Raw genomic sequence first — 24,192 nt, forward strand, 5'->3', positions numbered from 1 at the left:
AATTCAACCTGTTACCTCTACTCTAATTCAGAACAAACACAGTCAACTCAAGTCAGGTGTGGTGAAGTAATTATCAAGCAGGTTCAACTCATTGCATGCTGCAGAGTTCTATATTTCTTTGAATTTGGTTTCAGTTTGCTTCACATGACAACAGTGATAAGGAAGATACCAGAAAAAGTTTGTCTTAATATTTTACTGAAGAGTTTAATTTTGTAAGTATATTTTGAAAATATTGAAGCAATATTGACTGCAATATTATGTTTGTAATTGTTGTTTTTTTAGAATTAGATATGTATTTAAGTTGTTAGAGTTTTGCAACTATATTTTGAGATTAATGAAAACAACATTTCTGTAACTGTGTTCTCCCAGAAATGAAAATATGTATTTAAGTTGTTAGAGTTTTGTAACTATATTCTGAGATTAATGAAAGCAACATTTGGCTGCAACATTTCTGTAACTGTGTTCTTCCAGAAATGAATGTGTGTGTTTAAGTTGTTAGTAAGTTTTTATAAAAAATATTCATTGTTTTGTATTTTAGCCCCTGATGAAGGCTTGACTGCACAAGCTGAAATGTGTTGGGCTTCAGGAAGGAAGGATCTAGCCTGGTGGCTGGAACCAATATTTCATCCCAAATTTATGCCATGCATGAAAACAAATGGTTATTTGTCCTTGAAAAGAGTTTGACAATCTGGACGCTTTTCCATGTGATGAGGGATGACTTACATCGTCATCATTTTCTAAAGTCTACTGCATGGTGTGAAGGAGATATGACTGTCTTATGGCACAAAGCCAGCGCCAGATATGAGTGGGCCCTGGGGCACCAAGACCCCCCCCATACAGCCAGTGTGGGCTTATAAAGGTCCAGCTGCCCTGCCTCCCACATTGTTATGTCAGCATGCTACCCCACTATGTGAGCACATGCTGACTCGGGAGGCCGGGCATTCAGGCCTCTTTAAGTCCATGCTGGCTACATGGAGGGTTGTCTGGGAGGGAGGAGCTCCTGTTCTGTGATCCACATCGGCATCATGTTGCAGGTGTGATTTGCAGTGCATATCAATCACACCAATGATGGCACAGATCATGAAGGTCCACCCTCCCAGCCCCAGCCCATAGATTTAGACAAGGGTCCTTCTGAGCCACAGGGCCCCTCAGGCCTGTGCCCAACCTGGCTGCCCACTTGCGCTGGGACTGTTACCAAATTCTTCCAAGCTACACAGGAAGTGGATTGGACTGTGAAAAACCAACCCAAATTGTGTTTGCATTTTGAGAAATTTGTAGGGCAGTACAATATCTCAGAGAGGAGGTCAGGTCTCCTGCTCCCCTGGTGCATTCACCATAGCTGCCCAATTTCCTTACTTTTTAAAGTTTCATAGAAATATCTGTTGGCTATAGGTATGTTCTTAAACCGCAAGGTTTTTTTTTGTTAGTGAATATGAATCATCACAGTGTTCCATGTGGTTTCCCCCCCTATTTACATATCAGTGAGGCAGATAATCTTGCCTCAGGCTAACTGATGTGCTGTTTAATGATTCCCCTCCCTTTTGCTATTCACTATTCTCAAATTAGTTTGTTAGCAGTACTGCAGTATCATCATCACCACCACTAGCACCACCTTGTATTTTTGTTCTCTCTCTCTGTCTCACACACACACAGCACAGAGGGGGAGAGAGGGAGAGAGAGAGAGAGACCTTGGTTAGCTCAGGATAGCAGCAGTGAAAGCGGGGTGGGCAGGATGGGTAGCATGGGCCAGTCTCATAATTGTAATGTTTCCCACACAAGAGGATGGAGATTCAGAATGCTCTGAGATGTCTTGCTTGAAAAACATGAAATTGCAGGATGATTTGACAATTAACATTGATGACATACAATATATAACCTAGGGCAGACCAGACAGCCAATATGTTTTACATTATATTGTGATAATAACACATTTTTTCCATAATATATAATGGACAAATGGCGATCATTATACTTGCAGTTATGAATGCAGCAGCTTTGATTACGAAGATAATTACATAAGATATGGGGGGAAATACTTTTAAAAAATCTTGCTGATTGCAGCTGCAGCCACAAAATCTGTGCCAATTATAGCCGTGGCCCGCTGCAAGCAATCAGTGCCGGTCCAAAAGGATAGCATCCTATCGAATTTAGTCTGAATCCGGTACCAAGTCTGATTTAGTGGACATTCTTCCCCATCCCTATCCCATGCAGCAATTAGCATTAGGATCTCCCACCGCAGGCAGAGCATTCTGGGGCACTTTATAAGCTGGAAATCAGTTCATGCAAAGCGTTGGCCAGGCTGTTGGGCCTGGCTGCAGCTGTGTGCAAACAAACAAGGATATGCACTAAACCAGCCATGTTTATACACTGTTGCAGAGGTCTTAGACTGAGGCTTGAGGGGAAGCGGTGGTGATGGTAGTTCTTCCGTGAGAAGGGCCCATAGGGCAACGTTCCCTGAAAGAAAGCCTGAGAGTTCACAATAGGATGAGGATCAGAGTCTGGATTGCTTGTCATCCCAGTGTTGTCTCCCACATGGGTTCGTTGCCCGGTGTGCAGTACAGCCAAATGACCACACCCAGGTTGAAGGGTCCAACAAGCTTTATTTCATTCTGGCCAGAAGAGGTGCAAGGCGATAATTCGCAAAACAAGCACACACCCTTATGGGGGTGCTACACTTTTATACACTGCAAGCAAAAATTCATGGCACATTCTAATTGGCCACCTAATGCCATCCTGCCACCTTTCCATCGGTCCATCTTCTAACTTATACATGCCCATCATTTCTTATGCACCCGGCACATTAATTTCTCCACCCGTATCTGCATTCCAAGCTAGCCATCAGACAACAGCTTCCCAGCACGTATTTTACTGATAAGCTTCAGCAAGGCATATATCTCCTGTAGGCCTCCTAAACTTAGTTTATTTTCCTTGAAAACGCTGGCCCTGAGTCATCACCAGTGCTGCTGCCAGGTTTGAGGGAGTGCTGGGCAAGATACCCTCTGAGGCCCCCTGTCACCCGGGATACTTGCTTTTCTTCCCCCCACTCTGCTTACTAGATGGGAAGGGGATGAATGCATCTTTTTTCTTTGGAAGGGGAGAAAAAAGGGACCTGCTTCTTCTCTTCTACTGCCTGGAAAGCAGTATGGGAAATGAATGGGCTTTTCTTTTCTTTCAACAAACAAAAGAAAAAGAGACAAGTTTCCTTCCCCCTCCTAATTTTACCAGGCTGCAGGGAAGAAGAAGGGGGTCCCTCTTCTCCTTCAAACCTTTTTAGATGTTGTTGGGCCTGCTGGTTCCAGGGTGCCCAGCTACCTCTGTAAAAAATGTAGGAGGAGAAAAGCCCCCCCTTCCTGTATCCTAGTTGGCCTCCTTCTCTCCCCCATTGCCAGGTGGCAGTAGCGGGGTGGCTGCTGCCTCTTTTTCATTTCTACCCTCTTTCTACAGACCGGGCAAGTGGCGCCCCTTCACAAGGGACGTCTCTGAACTATCTGGGCCCTGCAGCACGGGTTTCCTTCAATCGGGTGGTACCGTATTCATTGGACCATTCAGCTCGGTGAGACCATGCCCCACCTTGCTCAGTATTGCCTTGACAGGCTCGCAGTGGTTCTCCAGGTTTTCAGAAAGGAATCTTTTCCCCTGCCCTCCCTGGAGATGCTGAGGATTGAACTCGGGATCTTTCCCATGCAAAGCACATGCTGCTGTACCACCTGGCAGCCTTGGCGACGGAATCTTTTCCCTTCATTCCCTCCCATCCCCAGATAGGTAGCAGGTTGCCTGAGATCCTCCCCAGAACATTGCAGTGATCTCTGAAGACTGCCCTCCCCCGCCCAGGTGGTCCAGTGTGGGAAGGGGTGGTGCCACAGCAGCTCCTCTGCTGCCAGAGTAAGATGAGCCCCTGTTCTTGGTGGTGCAAGAATCCCACCTCTTGCATGGGATGTGTGCCTCTAAGACATCTTGCTGCCTGAAGCAAAAGACAAGTCAGCATCTATCCTCCCCCCGTTGCCATTTATGGAAGATGACTCTTCAACACAAGGAAAGAGGTCATCCTCCACGGCACCTGAGGGCAGAGAAGGGTCATTTAGGAGATGCAGGCCAGGCACGTAGTTCTACCTTAGGGGAACAGCTCAGGAAGAACAGCTGGTCTTCTAGGATCTGCCACCTGAGGCAGTTGCCTCGCCTTGTCTAATGATATGGCCGGTCCTGACCTGAAACTCTCACAATTTAGCAGGAGACCAAGTAGATACAACTCCTTCTGTTGGTTCCCTCTCTGGTCCTGTTGCCAGAGCTTGGAAGTAACTAGTTACAAGTAACGAATTACTTGTAATTATTACATTTTTCAGTAACGAGTGGGTAATTCCTTTACATTTTGATTGTGATAGAACTAGGAGTAATTTTACTACTTTTGTGGAGTAATTGTAACGTTTCCAGAATTACTTTTGGGCATTACTTGGGGGGGGACCAGGGGAAGTCTTCTGCTCCTCTGATTTGTGGATGAAAATCATGTGCCTCAAACTGGGCTTCTGCACAATGTTGCTCTTTCCTCATGCTCTGTGGATGGGTAGGAGGCGATGAGGGAGGAGGCAGAGAGTGAGACGGGGTGGAGTGGAGAAAACAAGTATTTTAAAAAACGGATAGTGGTGGTGAAAAACGGATAGTGGTGGTGAAGAATGGAGTGGAGAGGGAAAGGATCCAGAGGTCAAGAACATGGATAAAGGAGAAGGAGGCAGCAGCAGAATGGAGATAAAGAACTGTGGAGGTGAAAGATGACAACGTGTGTGTGTGTGAATACTGTGTTTGCACTTGGCACACAAAGTGGCCTCCACCACCCTCTCTGGCTACTGTGCTGCATTTGCAGTATTTTAACTTTTTTGCATCTCAGGGGAAAATGTGTGCTTGGGTGAGGGTTCCTTAGTTGGTGGCAGGGCAGGGTCTGGGAGGTAGTTAAGTGAGAGAGATTATGCTGGCTGGCTGAGTGGGGGGGTTGCACTTGGTTTGACGTGCAAAGATCTGAATAGTGGCCTCAGTCTCCCTCCCCACCACCCTTACCAGCGGAGAGACCACCATTGCTATCTTATGAATAAAAATAATTATTCTGCTAGCTCTGTACGTGTTTGTTTATTTTTAATGTTGTTTTAGGCTACTTACATGTGCAGCAGCCAAGGCCAGCACCTTGTAGCCATTTTTTAAAGTAACTAAAATGTAATTGTAGTGATTACTTTGGAGGAAAAGTAAAGTAATCAGCTACTTTCAGAGCAATTGTAATTGCAACGGTAATTACTACTTTTTGGGGCCATGTAACTGTAACTGTAATTTATTGCTTTTTAAAAGTAATCTTCCAAGCTCTGCCTGTTGCCTGAAGCCCTCACTTGCTTTGTGCCAGATCTGGGGTCCTACTCATCACAGGAAGAGAGGGGAAGGGTGGCCCATCAGGGCCAGAAAGAGAACTGACTGGAGGAGCTGCTGCTATCTGCCCTCCCAGTGCACCATGATAGTTAAAGGTCCGTTCTCAGTGGCAAAGTGACGTGAGAGTGCTGGTACATTTTTACACATGCCCACATGCGATGCTCCGCCATCCCCGTCTCCTGAAATAGAAAAAGCCCTTTGCCACACTACATGCTACCTCCTTCCCTTCTAGTGGAATCAAGTCTTCTGACTTCCTTTGGTATAACTTGTCTACCTTGTCATGCCAAGAAGCTTATCTTGTGCTAAAGAGTCAAATCGAAACCAGATTGCTCTCTCAGATTCTGCCGCAGGCAGCTTGACTCAGCTGGGAGCCAGTCAGTAACAGCAGGGAGGTCAGGTTAGAACAGCATGACTGCCCCAGAGCACAGTCTTCTGCCAAATGCTTCTTTTTGAAACTGTCACTGTCACAGAGCACAGCAGATGGGTTTTGGTAACACACGCCTAAAGCTAGATTGATGGCTTAATCTGTGATGGCTGTGGAAGTTCTGAGACATGCCACTGGGTGGCACTGCAGGCCATGCTCCAGCTGCCGCAGAATACAACAGGTGGGAACAAGTCTGCGGTTACACTGGCTAAATTAACCATTGTGGGGGCTTCAGTCACTAAAGCCAAAGAGGAACAAATAGGTCTCTTTGCCATGTTCTTTCATGCCTTCTCTGTCCCTTCATGTCTCTGATGGATTTGCCTTCAAGCCAAAACGATGACTACCTTCCCCTCCTTTGGGTGCGTACACAAACATACTCCTCCCTACATTGGATAAGTGAGGTCTTGGCACTGGAGGTGCCAGATGCTGGCCAAGGCCTCACTTGGAGAAGAGATCAGTGACAATGGGAATTGAAGACAAGTTTGGCCTTTTCCCTTAGTGTGGGGCTTGTTTATGGCACCTGCCCTAGTACATGGGGCTGTCTACCTATCCTTCCTGGCCCTGTGGCATGATGAACTCCAGTGGTGTCCAAAGGGTGATTTGTGAGTGGCTTCATCTGTGGATTCTGGTCTCAGTGGAGCATTCCTGCTGTTTGGGCATTCCACATTGTATACCCAACCCTAAACACACTGGTATTCCTCCCACTGGGAACCCCATCCTGACCCTTTCTTGCTTCCCTATATGGTGGAGATGGGGAACACCAGGCCTGGGGGGCCAAATGCCCTCTCTGTCTGGCCCTTGGGACTTCCCCAAGCCACACCCCCTTCCCATCCACATCCTACCCACCCACTTATTTCCATTGCTTTGCATTTCCTCTGGTGTTTTTGCCTGGCTGGAAGATATTCTTGAATTCTGATAATGTTTCTTGGATCAAAAGGGGTGTGTGGAGAGACTAGCTTACTGTACAAAGGCCAAATTCCCATTTCTTGCTTTGCCCATTTTGCCTCTGGCCCTACCCACTCCTGGCAAGTGTCCCCCAGAAGGCTGCCTAGGAAGGAATATGGCCCTCAAGGTGAAAAGGGTACCCCACCCTCGCTATATTGCCTCCGGGTTTTCATCCCTTTTGTGTCACCTTTTGCAGCAGGAGCACTTCCACCAACACCAAGTGTTGCTCTGAGCAGCTGCCTACAGTTGCATAGCAACTGCTTGTTTGGGGTTTGAAGTGACCTTGACGCCTCTCACATTCAGCCTCCAGAATCTGCATTTAGGTTTGACCACTGAACCAACTTTTGCTCAGTGAACCTTCGAACTGGCTTTGCAGATAGTCAGAAATCCTTTGAGTATTTAGGATCTCTTAGAGCACTTCTGGATTATTGCTATTTTGGGGTGGGATTCATTCACATACCAGCAAATTTGGGTTGCACAATTAAAGTGGATTCAGCAATCTTGTGAAACAAGTCTGCTTCCCTCCATAATTGGACTTTCTGTGGTAAGGAAAGTGATGGGAAGGTGCTATGGAAAGGTTGGGATGACAATTGCTTGACAAAGCATCATATAACCTTTCCACAAACTTTGTGCAAACAAATCAGAATGAATGCTCAGTAAACTGGTCACCTGAAAATGAGCTGAATGAAATTTTGGTCCCATGAATGTTCTAGTAGCAGGAGTGGATGGCAGCCAACAAAACAGGAGGATGGGGGGGGGAACCCAGGATGCCAGAAAGAAAAAATGTAGATGATGACGTTCCAAATGGATTTATTAAAAATAGTAAAGAAAATATGCCCGCATTTTCTTTACTATTTTTAATAATCCATTTGGAACGTCGTCATCTACGTTTTTTATTTCTGGCATCCTGGGTTCCCCCCCTCCCCATCTTCCATGAATGTTCTGGAAGACGATGCCATTTGGGGGAACTTCTTCCTCTCCCATATTCTACCTCAGATGTTCCATCTTCACATACCCTCCCCCTTTGCTTTCCTCCTCTGTGTGTTTCAAATATGTCAGGAGAGAAAAGTTGTTGTGGGTCATTCTTCTTGTCTGCTGGGTTAGGGACCCCAGTCCCATCCAATGGTAATGGCTCCCCATCTCCCTCTCAGAGAAAAAGAGGAAATGTTTTCCAGCCGACTAGAGGAGAGCCTGAGAGAACTCTTGCCCCAACTGTGCTCCAACAAAAGTGCTGCCTAGGACCTCCCTTCCATCCGACGTGTGGCTCGTTCAGACTTTTGCTCTAGAATATGAATCTTACAAATGAATCTAAGGCTTCAGAGACAGTTCCCACGTCAGTCTGGATCTTTCCCAGGCAGGGTCTCTCTCCATGGCTGAAAAGAAAAGCTTCATTTTGGCACAATTACACTAAAGAGGATGAGTTTGGAACTTGTATAGTGGCTGTGAAAGTAATCCTTTCCAAGGAAAGAGGTGAAATAAGAGTCAAGCACTTTCCTCACCCTTCATAAGCTTGGCTCAGGTCTTCCCTGTGCAACACCACCCTCTCTTCCATGTTGCCCAGTCCGTCAGTCTCCTAAGCAGTGCCTTATCATGGGGTCATGAAGCGTAGGCAACAGCCTTAGGGCACCATTATGGACTACAGAAGACAGATCTGGCCCGTGGGGGACAATCTGCCTGGAAGCTCTTCTATGTGTACAAATGCAATGTTTCTGCATGAAGCTCCCACTTGTTTCAATAGGGGTTGTGCAGGAGGACTCTAGGGCATTGTGTCACAGTTCAATTAATTATTATTATTTTATTATTATTATTATTTATTATTATTATTTATTAGATTTATATACCGCCCGACTAGCGATAGCTCTCTGGGTGGTGAACATAAAATAGCATAAAAATACAATGAATAACAAAATAATACTAAAATACAATCAACAATCCAATACAATAAACATTTTTAAAATTAAATCAGTGTAACTTAAAATGCTTCAGAGAATAGGAAGGTTTTGACCTGGCGCCGGAAGGAGAGCAGAGTCGGCGCCAGGCGTACTTCCTCGGGGAGACTGTTCCATAGTTCGGGGGCCACCACTGAGAAGGCCCTAGATCTTGTCACCACCCTCCAGGCCTCCCTATGAGTTGGAACCCGGAGGAGGGCCTTCGTAGCAGAACGTAGCGTACGGGCTGGTTCATATTGGAAGAGGCGTTCCGTCAGGTATCGTGGTCCCGCACCGTATAAGGCTTTATAGGTCAATACCAACACTTTGAATCTGGCCCAGAAACATATTGGCAACCAGTGCAAGAGGGCCAGAACTGGTGTTATATGCTCGGACCACTTGGTCCTTGTCAGCAATCTGGCCGCCGCATTTTGCACTAGCTGTAGCTTCCGAACTGTCTTCAAAGGTAGCCCTACGTAAAGCGCATTACAGTAATCCAAACATGAGGTTACCAGAGCATGTACCACTGATGTAAGGTCCTCTTTACTCAAATAGGGACATAGCTGGGCTACCAACCAAAGTTGGTAAAACGCATTCCTAACCACCGAGGCTACTTGAGCCTCAAGTGAAAGGGAAGAGTCTAAAAAGACTCCCAGACTACGAACCCGGTCCTTTAGGGGGAGTGGAACCCCGTCCAGGACAGGGTATATATCCACCATCCAATCAGAGAACCCATCCACCAACAGCATCTCAGTCTTGTCTGGATTGAGCTTCAGTTTGTTAACTCTCATCCAGTCCATTGTCGTGGCCAGGCAACGGTTCAGCACATCGACAGCCTCACCTGAAGAAGATGAAAAGGAGAAGTAGAGCTGCGTGTCATCAGCATACTGATGACAACGCACTCCAAAACTCCTGATGACTGCACCCAACGGCTTCATGTAGATATTAAAAAGCAGGGGGGACAAAACTGACCCCTGCGGGACCCCATATTGGAGAACCCGCGGGGTCGAGCAATGTTCCCCAAGCACTACCTTCTGGAGATGACCCGCCAAGTAGGAGCGGAACCACTGCCAAGCAGTACCTCCAACTCCCAACTCCGCGAGCCTCTCCAGAAGGATACCATGGTCGATGGTATCAAAAGCCGCTGAGAGATCAAGGAGAATCAACAGAGTTACACTCCCTCTGTCTCTCTCCCGACATAGGTCATTGAACAGGGTGACCAAGGCTGTCTCGGTGCCAAAACCGGGCCTAAAACCCGATTGAAATGGATCTAGATAATCGGTTTCATCCAATAGCGTCTGGAGCTGGTCAGCAACCACTCGCTCCAAGACCTTGCCCAGGAATGGAATATTCGCCACTGGCCTGTAGCTGTTAAAATTGTCTGGGTCCAAGGAAGGCTTTTTCAGGAGTGGTCTCACCACTGCCTCTTTCAGACAGCCCGGGGCCACTCCCTCTCGTAAAGAGGCATTAATCACTTCCTTGGCCCAGCTACCTGTTCCATTCCTGCTAGTTTTTATCAGCCAGGAGGGGCAAGGATCCAGTACTGAAGTGGTTGCATGTACCTGTCCAAGCACCTTGTCCACGTCCTCGAGCTGAACCAACTGGAGCTCATCCAACAAAACAGGACAAGACTGTGCTCCGGACATCTCACTAGGATCAACTGCTATAACTTGAGTCTAGGTCCCGGCGGATACATGAGATCTTATTCTGGAAGTGATCGGCGAACTGATTGCAGCGGGCCTCTGATGATTCTGCCGTGTCCGGAGGGTTTGAATGAAGAAGCCCCCGGACAACTCGAAAGAGCTCCGCTGGGCGGCAGAGAGATGATTTAATAGTGGCAGCAAAATGATGTTTTTTAGCTGCCTTCACTGCTCCTACATAGAGCTTAGTCGAAGCACTAACCAGCGCATAATTGTATCCGTCGGGAGTTCGCCTCCAATTAGTGGGGAAGCAGTTGCATTTTTCTCCCGTGAAAACCAAAATGGCTTTGTCCAGCCTTGAAATTGATTTGTGGTTCTGCACATCATTGTGGTCTGTATTGTTTACATTGGTGGGGTGTGTGTGTTTAGGGCACAGGTGAGCAACTGAGACTGCAACACTCTTTCATCCCATCTGAGTTCCTTCTCATTTCCTCTATTTCCTGGCGTTTTAAAGTGCTTCCTCCTTCGTTCTATGTAGTTTCAGAACAAGCATGTTGATATATATACGTGATATATAACAAATGTGTGTTGATATTATTTTTATTCTAGGTTAGTCTTTATGCCAGACTAGTTAACACAGTACACTTTTTTCTCTTGCTCCACCCATGATCTGCTCTGGCTCTGCCCACCACCAACATCTGGCCCCTGACAGATTACCCCTTGACAGAAAAATGTTGCCTCCCCCTGGTGTAGGGGCATGGTCTTGCATTGTGGTGGCAGCGGCAGTGATAGTTTACAGATTTTTCTCATCTCTCTTGTTCAGATGCTCCAGACGTGTAATTCTGTAATCTGAGAGTATTTTAATGCACTTGTATTCAAGGCCAACCCAGCCCACACAGCAGGGTGAAGCGACCTGATACAGGCAGCACCATGTGTGAGGTATAAAAGAAGGCAGAAATTGTTGCAGTATGTGCCTCCAGAATATGGGTTAGTGTTATATGTATGATATGCAATCCAGCAGTCTCCAGATCTTATTCTCACTGATTTGAGAAAGATGATTTTTAATCTAGCAATCTGAGTATTTCTTTGTTTTTTAAAAATGGCTTGCTGTTTTTTTCTCTTCAGTCCATATTTTCTGCTTTCCCCTCCTACCTCTTTGCCATCTGCCTCTTTCCTGTACACAGAGGCAATAATTAATTTTAATTGTTGGAGCAACATAGTCTCCTCTGATCAATAAATTAACCTTTGCCATCACCACAGTAATAAAGTAAAAGCCTACAGACAGGGAATGACTTGAGTGAAACTAATGATTTTTCTCATTGTCTTGTTCAAATGGCAAAACAATCTCGTTCCACTCTCCGGCATAGCTGTGGATTTTTTTTCTTTCTGTGAAGGCCCCAAAGGAGGCTTCAGGTTGACCCAAGAGAGACAAGGCTTCAGAGAGGCCGTCTTTCATTTCCAGATCACTGACTAATCTATAGACAAGCCTATGACAGTTATTTTCTTCAGACCTCAGTACTCATATATTGAGTCAAAATTCTGTGTAGCACATGCCTGTTTATGTAAGCACCACAACTATCTATGTGTATTTATTTATTTAAAATATTTATACTGGGATTAGGGTTGCCAGGTCAGAAGCATCCCAAACCCTGAGATTTCAGGGGCGGGCCCTAGTGATGTCAAGGGGATGGGCCTGAGTGATGTCACAGGGGTTGGCCCTAATGATGTCATTAAGCACGATACATTAAGCATCTGTCACAGTTGCTTGGAGCATACAATTCAAACAAAAACATTTCTGATTGGAAATTAAGACAGAAATCTTAGCTAAAAGATGGAGCGTGGATAGGGAACATTTAATATAGCCTACTTGCTTTTGGCAAAAAGGGTTTAAGTGCCCTCAGGCCAGGCAAGTCACCAGAAGGCCATTGTAGGAAGAAAGAAGCCTAGTGTTGTGTAGATGTTAGATGGGAGCACTCGGGAATAAAGATGGATGCCCTTGAAGGCTGCAATTCTAAACACTCTTACTAAGGGATTAAGCCCCACAGAACTCAACAGGACTTACTTATGAGTAGATATAGTTTGGATCGTGCAGTTGGTAAAGCTTGACTAGGGATCCTCTGCAAAGATATCCATATCCAAGCAGGGTTGGCAACCCCCTGCCTGCAATGCCCTGCCCCTATCTTTTAACATGGCTGCTCCAAACTTCTTTACAGATTTGACCCTTCACTTCAAGAAGAGGTCTGAGAAATGAGTAAGAGTAAGAAGATTCTCTACCCTTTTCTGTCTACGCTGTGGGTGCTATAAACTCACTTTGACAGCCAACTCAATTCCAGTGAATAATAATTGAGAGAGGAAAAACCACACATGGTTTGGTCTACCTTCACAGGCAGCAGCTTGGGAACAACAATTGTAGCCACACTTCCCGGTATGTGAATTCTCTTTTACCACAATTGGGCAAGAAACAAATTGTCATGCAACCAACAAGGTGCATCATCAGTGGGTTTAAGGGGGTTGAGCTGAGCACAGTTGTAGCTTCTATGGCTGTAAGGGAGTGAGGTTAAAGGTAAATGAAATGCAAACAGAAAATAAAATAAAAGACAGTGATGCTTTTCTAAATGCAATACCATACCAAGCACAACAAGATTCCTATGAGTAAGGCAGAAAACTCAGCATCCCACAACCAGTCAGGATTCATAACCCAAAACCCAAACTAAATAAATCCTGGCAGCCAGTCAGCCAAGGTCACAGAAACCCCCATGCAGCACAACCTGACCTGGAAGGGACTGCCGTTAATGCAGAATGCTGTGGCACGATTGCTGACATGAGGCCCGGCCTCCAAGAGGCCTTCTGTATCTTTAAAAGTTGTGCAGGCGGAAGGGAGAATTCCACCTTGTGGTTTTTCCCATTACAGTGTTGCAAGAACACCTGCACTTGGCTGACTTTCTCTTCTCCTAAAGATACAGGATCAGTCTCAGACCACGAACCTGGCAACCCTATAAGGAAGGCCAAAGATGAGTCACCACCTGCTTTGTTAAGCCATAACTTGTTAGCCTACATCCATTCTATTGAAGTGCCCATATCATGGTTTAGTACAGTCTTCCCCAACCTGGTACCCTCCAGATATTTGTTGGACTACACCTCCCAACATCCCTGACCATTGGCCATGCTGGCCGGGGTTGATGGGAACTGGAGTTCAGCAACATCTAGAGGGCACCAGTTTGGGGAAGGCTGGGCTCTAACTTTGTACACCTGTATCTCATAGCCTTAGGCTCAACACTCTGCTTGATTGTTGGTAGCAGTATTGGTAAAACTGATAATACAACCATAGCCACTCAAGAGTTAAATCCCTGTCTTTTAAAGGTTAGTAACAAGAAAAATCAATGCTATCAGCCAGGTTTGCCTTTCTTAAAGGCATTGTCTGAGGCTCCAGGGGAGAGTAGAAGTTTCAGAAATAGAGGCGGCAGCACCCAGGAGAGTGGCTAGCGGTTAGGAAGAAAGGGAAAATAAGTAGTGCTCCAGATGTTTTTCCAGCCAGTAGTGTATAAGATCCAAAAAGTGACCTTTAATGTCAGTGTGTTGAATGTAGCCTGCTGTGAGACACCAGAAAGACCAGACCAAGTTGTCTGGCGTTCTGATCTGCCAAGACAAAGGTGGAAAAAGGGAGGTGGCATTGCCTCAGTGGGTGGAGAAGAAGACAGGGAAGCTTAGAAAATGAAAAACAAACTTTGGGCCTGCAAAGAAATGCAGACAAAAGCCCAGACATTGCTGTTCCTGGAGCAATGCTGTGAGGCTGTGAATGGAGAATACAAAAGTCCTATGGGGAGGATGGCAGGGAGTGCCCAAGACCCTTCCCACTTCTGACAGTGGCATTCTCTGTTTCTCCAACTAGTTGGAAGTGTCAGTCTCTTACAACAGGGATGGAAAACCTCTGGCCCATGGGCCAAACTCAGCCCACAAGGGGTTCAAATTTGCCCTATGAGGCCATTTTCTTCAAACGATGCCCACCTGCCCTACACCTGTCATATGTGATGGCAAGTGTGGGGCAGCGATAGATGTGGCTGCCAGTGCACATTTGGGAGCCTTAAAAGTGTGCTCCTGATTGTGCATTGGCTAGGAAAAGGGGGCTTTGACACTTCTGCCTAGCGGCTGAGGGCAGTACAGCCAAAGTCTCCTGGACTGGCTGTGCTCATGCAGCCGATGCCTGTCTTACAACATAGGTTCCCTGGTAAAAAGAGCATGTAGGAAACATGTTGAAATACAGTATTTGGAGAGTGGGGGAGCAGAGAAAATAAAGGGATAATGATGGGCCATAGGCTAAAGCTGATAAGCAGGGATGAAATTTTCAGAGACTGCACCAAGGATACACTCCCCCAGAGATACCCTGTGATCCTGGAGCCTTTGGAAGACAGTGCTGTTCCCCCCACCCTGCTGCCTTTTTGCCACCTTGAGGCCTAGAAACATGCTCATTAAAAGTGGAACTCCTCAGAGTTTGATGAACTAATTGGTTATCATGCTGGATGGAAGTTGGTTTTTATGACTTTTGGTGAAATTACTGCCATGGAAGGAAAATTACTTTCCTTTTTGCTAGAGACTCTGGTGCATATCCGCTCTGTGGTTTACATAAGTTTCTTCACCGCCTTGCTGTGTCCTACTTGGCTTGTATCCTACACTGCTTCCTTTATGTAGGAAGTAATTAGCACTTCAGCTTCATCAATCAATACTGTAGCCAAAGTAAATTTGGAGGAAAAGAGGAGAAGAGAGACGGGGTTGGTGGCCACGTGCAGGTGAATGGCATAAGAGATCCCTGGGAAGAGAGCCAGCTTGTAATTACAGTTTGCCCAGCAAGGAGCTCCCTATAGCTTGGTGGGACGTCTGCCCTCCTAGGTGGAAAGAGGGCAGAGAAAAGACAGTAGAGGAAATCAGGGGCAGCTTGATTGTGCCAGGAAAAGCCTCTAGGGTAGTGCTGGTTTTCAAACAGCCTCTTTTGTGTGTGTGTGTGTGTGTGTGTGTGTTTTAACAGCCTGGATTACTCAGAAGCAGCCAAGAGGCTAGAGTCTCAAATGTAGGCCTAGAAAAATAGGGAGAGGGAATTAAGGAATCCATTGTTTCATAGATGAGGGTAAGGGCATGCTTATAACATTCCACTTCCAGTTCCAATGATCTCTGCCCAAGCTCGCCCCAGCCAGACACTGTTGCACATTGGAGAAGGCCTATTTTGCCTGTTGTGTTTGTTCAGTCTGCTGGAGCTTGTCCTGCTCTGATTTAAAGTCAGAGGGTATTTGTTCTTTTGGCTAAAGGTATACTTGAAAAAAATAATTGTCCTACAATATGCTATTGACAGTTCAAAATGAGCCTTGCCAGGATGTGAAAAGGCAGGCAGGCTGTGCACAGTGTGATGGTGATAACACACACTTCATATATATATATATATATATATATATATATATATATGCACACTAATGGAGACAAGGTCCATCCACTGCCTTCCTTCTAGAGAAGCTGGGGAGGGAGCTAAATCCTGAAGACTGGCAACACTTTTAACAACCCACCCTAACAACATTTTAATAAGACATTTCTCCAAAGACAGAAATAAAGACAGTGATTTCCCAGGGACTGGTACCAGAGAATAGGGGCAACTGGAACATGCAGCTAAACAAACAATGCTCTTAGGGCATTTTTAAAGGAATTGTTACTGGGTGTCCATTTTTTAATTAAAATGACTTGCATGTGGAAGCCTCGCTACCATGTACAAGCCCTGACATTTGGATTGAGGCTCAAGTGGTTCAATCAGAAAACAACACAAATAAACATGGAGTGAATACAGCCTTGCAAATGCATATGCTCAGTTAGTAGCCTAGCAAAATTCTTACTAGTTTGTCTACTCACCAATAAGTAGATGAATTAAAAAGCAAATTAAAATTAAATAGTGCTGCTTATAATCCATGTCCTACTATAGCAGAATTATGAAAAAAAGAACAGAAAAAAGAACAGATAACCAGATATCACAGTGAGAGGGGTGAGAGATTTTCTTAAGATTTTCAGAAAGACTGGTGGTTTATAAGAATCTTAAAAATGATTGGGTAATGTGCCCTAATTTTCTAGTTTCCATTCAATTTCACTAAAATTTCAAACCTCTAGTCAGTGTTTCAGTGGCTATCTGAATTTGTGTTCTTCATACATTTATTAAATTGTATGCATCTGTCTGTTTGTGTCCACTGGGTGACCAAAAGCTAAAACTGGGGACATGCAACTAAAAATGCTTTGCTCCAGGGCATTGCAGATCCTCTCCCCTCTAAATTGTCACCTAGACAGTGGCAGACAGAGGCAGCGACAAACAGGCACAGCATTAGGAGCTGGGCTGGCACTGGCTGATGCCCACTGAGGCTGGTAGGGTGGAAGGCAAGGAGCCCAACAGCAGATAGAGCCAGAAACAGTGACAGGCAGAGCCAACTAAGTCACTCCTTACAGAACTATAGTTTCCAGGATCCTTCCCAAACTATAGTTCCCAGGATTCTTTGGGGTGAAGTCATGTACTTTAAATGTATGGCTAGGGAGGAGGTCGCTGGGAGGCAGTTCCAGCCTCGGCACTGGTTGTAAATAGGAAGGCAGGCAGGCAGGAAGGCAGGCAGCTGAAAGTTGAAGGTAGACTGAGGTTAGTGGTGTAGTACCCCATTCACCCTAACGGATTAACCTTCTTGGATCTAGATAGATATATAGTCGGGGGCAGTCAGCTGGTCATGGACATGGTTCTAGATGCTCATTTAATTTAAAAATGGATTATCTTTTTCTACAACAAAATTGTGCTTTTTCCCAAATAAATACGTTTACAATCAGGGCATTCAAAGTGAACTCCATTTTATTCCTGTATTCCTGATGGTATTGTGGTTTGAATGAGTTTAAAAATGCAAAACTTCACATTTCTTTTCTTTTTAAAATTGGGACTTGCAAACAGTTTTGTACGTTGTGTGCTCTAAATATCAGGAATTTGCTGGACTCACTTTGGAACTTGTTGCTACCATATTTAGAAATGATAATATGGTCTGAAAGACTCCTTTTTCTAACATTTTGGCTTCTGGCTCTTCTTCAACCCCCACAACTTTTTCTCTGAACAATAGGAGGATGGGTTTTATTTTTTTCTTTAAGAAACTCTGGAAATCTTTTGCCAACAATTATTATCTACCATAATTAAATACAGTTGTGAAAAAGTGAGGTCCATGGTGAGGATTATAAGGAAAAGGCTTGAAAATAAAAGGTACGGCAAATTCAAAATCTCATTTTGTTTATTATATAAAAAAGATAAATATATATAACAACAAAATCTACAGTAATCCACAATGCAATCAACAGGAAGCAATGGTCCATCCATACTTGAACCAATCTGCAGCATTCAGCTATAATTGTAGTTTTGTAAATTTTCAGTGAAGATTTCCTCTGGATGGAAGAAAACAGAAGAACGAGACTGAATTATGTCAGCTTTATGGGTTTATTTACCACATTTATATTCCACCCTTCACTTAAAAGTCCCAGGGCAGAAACATATGAAATTAAACCTTTTACTTAACAGCCAGGCTCATGTTTGCAGAGCTGCTGGGTTCAACGTGGTTCCTCTGGGCCTACCCCCACCATCACCCACTGACGTTGAACCACCGGATTCCCTCCAGCAATGGCTATCAGCCCCTGCCATTTGGGGCTGACAAATGGGGCAGCTCACAATCATTCTGCCCTCCCACCCCCTCCTCATATGGTCTTGATGCTGCTTTCAGGTGGGAGGTGGGGAGGGGCTGAGCCAGGTAGCCACGGTCTTTTATTTTCCAAAATGCAATGCCTGGCGTTGATGCGTGTCTACATTTTGGTCAAGAAAAGGTGGCAGCCCCTCCCCACCTCCCACCTGAAAAAACAGCCACCAAAATACAAAGTCAAAAGACTAATGATTTACTTCATCTTCAGTTTTGTCTTCTAAAACAGTTTCAAAACATGTAAACAACTGAAGACCTCATCTCTGATTTGAACTCTGGCTTCAGAAAACTGAAGAGATGGAGAGGAAAGTAAGATCCATCACCAGTGTACACCATCCACTGCTAAAGTGGCATACCTCAATTTAAAGATGGCTTACACTGCCAGTTGCAGACTTTTCTTTTGGTGAGAAAAATTGTTCTGATTTCCCATGATGTCTTGAGAGAGACCAAAGAACAGGTGAGAAAAGTCGGTTCCCCATGGGGATTAGAAGGGCCACTTGTCTTAAAACCCAGGCTCAGGGTAGGATTTCAACTGGAATTGGCAATTCCATCCCAAATGGCTGCAGGGTCTTTCCCTCAGCTAGACCCAAAGGCCTGTCTTCCCCAGAAGATTCTCCAAATCCCATCCCCAGGCCTTCTACCCACCTCCTCACTGGATTTCTTAGACATCATCTCACTCACCACAATGGCCTGAGTGGCCAGGTCTTTTGAAAAGGCCACTGTATCGTTGCCCCTCCAAAAAGCCACGATGCAAGTCTCCAGAATGGACTGGGGGAGCTGTTGATCCCTGGTGAGTTTCTGCAATTGGACAGAGTCAGGCTGTGAATTGAGAAAAGGGCGTCTGCTTCTGAGACTACAGAACTCAGAAAATAATTAGGAGTTGCAGGGCTCTGGGCTAACCACCACAGATGGACGTTGCCCTCTACTCCTGGGGGGCCTCTCATATTTTGAGGGGTTTACTACCTGCTCTTCTACTTTCTCACATACTAATCTCAGGTGATTGGGAAAGCCCTCTGAGCTGCTGAGAAGCAAGGAAGGACATGGAGACAGGTTAGTTCATTCCTTTAATCTTTGCCACAGTTGATTACTATAATTGTTCTTCCTGACCTTCCTGCTTCTACTCTTTTCTGAATCCTTTTACAGAGGTGGGGAACCTTAGCCTGGGGGGGCCATATACAGCCCTCCGGACCTCTGTATCTGGCCCTTGGGACTTTTGATATTCTTACTGCTGTGGGATACACCATCAGCCCTCCATCTTACACCCTGAGCTGCCATCCTAGCCTAATCTTCCCCCTCCCACAAACAGGGAATCCACTCGCCTGTTGCCTCAGCTGGCTTGTTTTCTTCCAAGGGGACACTTTACTCCCCCTCCTCCGTATAAAGCACCTCAATCGCCTGAGCCTGGAACAAATGGGGAGAGGAGGGAAGGTGAAGCAGAAGTCTATAACCAGAAATGTTGTTATGGGGTGTGTGTGTCTGGAGGACAAGGAATCCTTCTGGAAGAGAAAGAATGGAAATGTGGGCAGCCTAACATTTTTCAAGCTTTGTAAATGCAGACACTGCCCTACAATTTCATGTATTACCTTTGCTATTAATTGAATTGTAGGGCATAACAACAGATGGGACAGGAGCAGGACAGAGGCAGCCAAGGTGACTGAGGCTGCAGAGAAAGCGGATGGAGGGAGGGAGTTTTTCCATTTAATACTAGAACTTTGGATCATCCAATAACATTAATGGGGACGATTCAGCACAGACCACAGAAAGGGTTTCTTCACGTAGCCATAGAAGAAGGGGCCTAAATAGCCATTGAGTCCAACCCCCTGTTCAATGCAGGATCCAGTTTAAAGCATACCCCATAGATGGCTGTCCAGCTGCCTCTTGAATGCCTCCAATGTTGGAGAGTCCATAACCTCCTTAGGTGAGTGGTTTCATTGTCGTACCACCCTAACAGGAAGTTTTTCCTGATGTCCAGCCGAAATCTGGCTTCCTGTAACTTGGGCCCATTCTTCTGTATCCTGTACTCGAGAAGAGATTCTGGCCCTCCTCTGCATGGCAACCTTTCAAGGACTTGAAAAGTGCTTTCATATCTCCCCTCAGTCTTCTCTTGTCAAGGCTAAACATGCCCAGTTTTCAGTCTCTCCTCATAGGGTTTTTTTTCCAGTCCCGATCATCTTTGTTGCCCTCCTCCATATCTGTTCCAGTTTGTCTGCATCCTTCTTAAAGTGTCATGTCCAGAACTTGATGCAGTACTCAAGATGAGGCTTAACCAGTGCTGAACAGAGAGGAACTAGTACTTCACATGATTTGGAAACTATTTCTGTTAATGCAGCCTAAAATAACATTTGCCTTTTTTGCAGCCACATCGCACCGTTGGCTCATATTCAACTTGTGATCAACAATTCCAAGATCTGTCTCGTATGAAATATTGCTGAGCCAAGTATCCCCCATCTTATAACTGTGCATTTGGTTTCTTTTTCCTAAGTGTAGAACCTTGCATTTATCCCTGTTGAATTTCATTCTGTTGTTTTCAGCCCAATGCTCCAGCCTATCAAGGTCCCTTTGAATTTTCTTTCTGTCTTCCACGGTATTAGCTATGCCCCCCAATTTTGTATCATCTGCAAATTTGATAATCTTACCTGCACCTCCTCATCCAAGTCATTAATAAAAATGTTGAAGAGCACTGGGCACAGGACTGAGCCCTGTGGTATCCCACTCATTATCTCCCCCCAGTGTGGTATTAGGAATAGATCGTTTTCGGTGGTAGCACCAACTCTTTGGAATTCTCTTCCGCAGGAAATTCGTTCTTCCCCCTCTTTAATTAGTTTTCGTCGCCAAGTTAAGACCTTTTTATTTCGGTTAGCTTTTGAATTGTAATGTGAGAGATAATTTATATATATATATATTTATATATATATTGTATATTGTATAATGTGTATGCACTATGTTATTGTTTTGGCCGCTTAGAATTCTTTGGAACTGTAGCGGGATATAAACTTTTTAAATAAATAAAAATAAACCACTGATCAGTACAATTCTGTAGCCAAGCGTGGATCCACCTGATAGTTGTTCCATCCAGCCCACATTCAGCCAGGTTGCTAATCAGACTACCATGGGGCATTTTGTCAAAAGCTTTGCTGAAGTCAAGGTATATTATGTCCACAGCATTCCCACAGTCTACAAGGGAGGCTACCTGATCAAAAAATGAGATAAGTCTGGTAGGATTTGATCTTGACAAATCCATGTTGGCTTCTAGTATCACTGCATTGTTTCAAGGTGCTCACAGACTGACCTCTTTATAATCTGCTCCAGAATTTTCCCAGGGATTGATGCTAGGCTGACTGGTCTGTAGTTCCCAGGTTCCCCTTTTCTGAAGATTGGGACACCATTAGCCCTCCTCCAGTCACGTGGCACTTCACCCATCCTCCATGATTTCACGAAGCTAATATACAGTGGTTCCAAGAGTTCTTCAGCCTTCATTACTCTAAGATGCAGTTCATCAGGCCCTGGAGATTTGTACCCGTTCAAAGTGATTAGGTATTCCTTGACAATCAGTCTCAAGCCGCAATCCTACTCCTTCAATTTGTACTTCACGTTTGCCAGGAGGGTCATAGACCCGCTTTTGGGAGAAGACTGAACCAAAGTAGGAATTGAACACCTGCCTTTTCTTTGTCATCTGTTATTTTGCCATCCTCAATTAGTAGCTGTACCATCATTTCCTTTCTCTAACTTTTACTATGGATGTACCTGAAGAAAGTTTTTTTGTTGCTTCTGGCATCTCTCACTAACCTCAGCTCATTCTCAGCTTTAGCCTTCCTGACACCATCCCTGCAATTCTGTGCTACCTGTCTGTACTCTTCCTTTGTGGCCTGGCCTTCCTTCCGTTTCCTATATGTGTCCTTCCCCTCACCAGGTTATCTCTTTTTGTGAAGACACATTGGCTTCTTCTGCTGTCTTTCATCTTTTTTCCTTGTTGGAATTGTTTGCCATTGTACCTTTAGAATTTCTTTCTTTAGAAACTCCCACCCACCTTGGACTCCTTTTCTCATTAGGGTCACTTGTCATGGGACCTTACTTATCATTGTTCTAAGTTTATTAAAATGGGCTTTCTTGAAGTCCAGAGTATGTGTATGGCTACACTCAGCTTTTGCTTCCTTTAAGATCAAGAACTCAGGTATACATGGTCATTTCCCCCCAGAGTTCCTGTAACTGCTAATTCATCCACTATGTCATCTCTGTTGGCTAGAATCAAGTCAAGGATAGCTGATCCTCTATTTCCTTCCTCCACTTCTTGTAGGGGAAAGTTATCAGCAACACAAGTCAGGAATCCCTGGAAGGGCCGTGTTTGGCAGAATTTGTCTCCCAAAACATATCTGGGTAATTGAAGCCCCCCATTATTATTACATTCTGTTTCTTGAAACATTGGCAATTTTCTTTTCAGAAGTTTCATCCTTGTCTTCTTCTTGATTGGGTGGTCAGTAGTAGACTCCAACCACCACGTTCCTTTTATGCCTTGCACCATTTATTTTAATCCAGATGCTCTCGATGGGGCTACCAAGCTCACCCTCTTGTATTTCTGTACAAGGATATATATTTTTAACATATAGTGCAACTCCACCTCCCCTTCTATTACTTCTGTTCTTTTTGAACAAGCAATATCCTTTAATGGCAGTATTCCAGTCATGAGAATCATCCAACCAAATTTCAGTTTTACCTATCAAGTAATATTTACCCTCCTGTATTAAGAGTTCAAGTTTGTCCTGTTTGTTTCTCATACTCTGGGCATTAGTACAGACATTGAAGACCATATGATTTAAGGTCTGGCTTTCTTCCTACATTTTTATGAAGACTATTACTGGGCCCCATTGGAGCTGTTCTTCCCAGTTCCTGTTTCTGTGCGTAAGCCTCTACCTCCAAGTTTACATCTCCTTCCCCCTTAGGATTCAATTTAAAGCCCCCTGATGAAGTCCTCCATGCTGTGGCCAAACACATTCTTGTCCTTGTGAGGTGCAACCCATCACTTGGTGTTTATTGTTTAACGAACTTACACTCATAGGCACAAGATGTGATGAGAACTATTAGCTTAGAGAGTTGGAAAATGGATCCACAAATTCATGGAATTCATGAAAGCAAGGAGAAGAAGTCTACCCAAGGCTATCAATGATAGTTCTATAGAACCTCCAGGTTTAAAGGCAGCCCACCATGAATTCAATCTGCTAGAGGGCAAGCAGCAGGAATGGACTATTGATAACGGGCTTCCTGGAGACATCTGGCTGGACTAGATAGGCTTTTGCTCTGATATAAAAAGATCTATTTTCTTTTCTTTTTTTATGCAGACACAGACACCAACCTGTTCTCCACACGGACATAGTCTCTGGTTTATCTGGTTTTCATATGTGTGTGTGTGTGATTGCTAAGATTGCTATCCCTTGAGGGATTCCAACATTTCCTCCAAGAGAAAAGGGAAGCATTTACAGTCTGTGAAGGCGTCCACCACATAATATTTTTTGGATAGTCCTGCCTTCCATGGAGAGGGAGGAGGCCCCTTGGAGTGTCCTGGAAACATCAAGGTGTAAGAAAAGATGAGTGTAAAACTGTTGGGCAGCCCAGGTGTGTGATGGTTGCTGCCAGAGTGACTGGCAGGCAGGTAGATAGTGTCTGTTGAGGTAGACAGTTGGAGAGATGGAAAATTGAGAGGGAATGAAATGGGAGGGAGAGCGGAAATACAGGGAAAGTTTGGAGGAGGTAAGTTCTTCAGGAAGGGAGTTAACTAGCTTAAGTCAACATATAAGTATGCTTGTTGTCTGTAGATCAACCCAAATAAGACTATAGAGAGAGAGTCCTCCTGGTCTCTGTAGCTCAGGAAGTGGTGGAGGCAAGCACTGAGGGGACCGTGAAGGGAAGCAGCTGGTCTAGCAACCTTAGGGGGGGGGAGGCTATGAGGGGGAACCTAGACCCTCTCCCCAGAATATAAATAGAAGCAGAAGAAATCCTATTTACATTTTGAACATGATGATGTTTCTCTTTGGAAAGAGAACTCTTTAAAAAAACAGAAAAAACCAAAAGCCCTGTCTAAGCTAAGTACTAAAATACCTATCTAAGGTACCTCCTCCCCACCC

The sequence above is a fragment of the Rhineura floridana genome, chromosome 6 (assembly GCF_030035675.1).
Source record: "Rhineura floridana isolate rRhiFlo1 chromosome 6, rRhiFlo1.hap2, whole genome shotgun sequence".
Taxonomy (NCBI): Eukaryota; Metazoa; Chordata; class Lepidosauria; order Squamata; family Rhineuridae; genus Rhineura; species Rhineura floridana.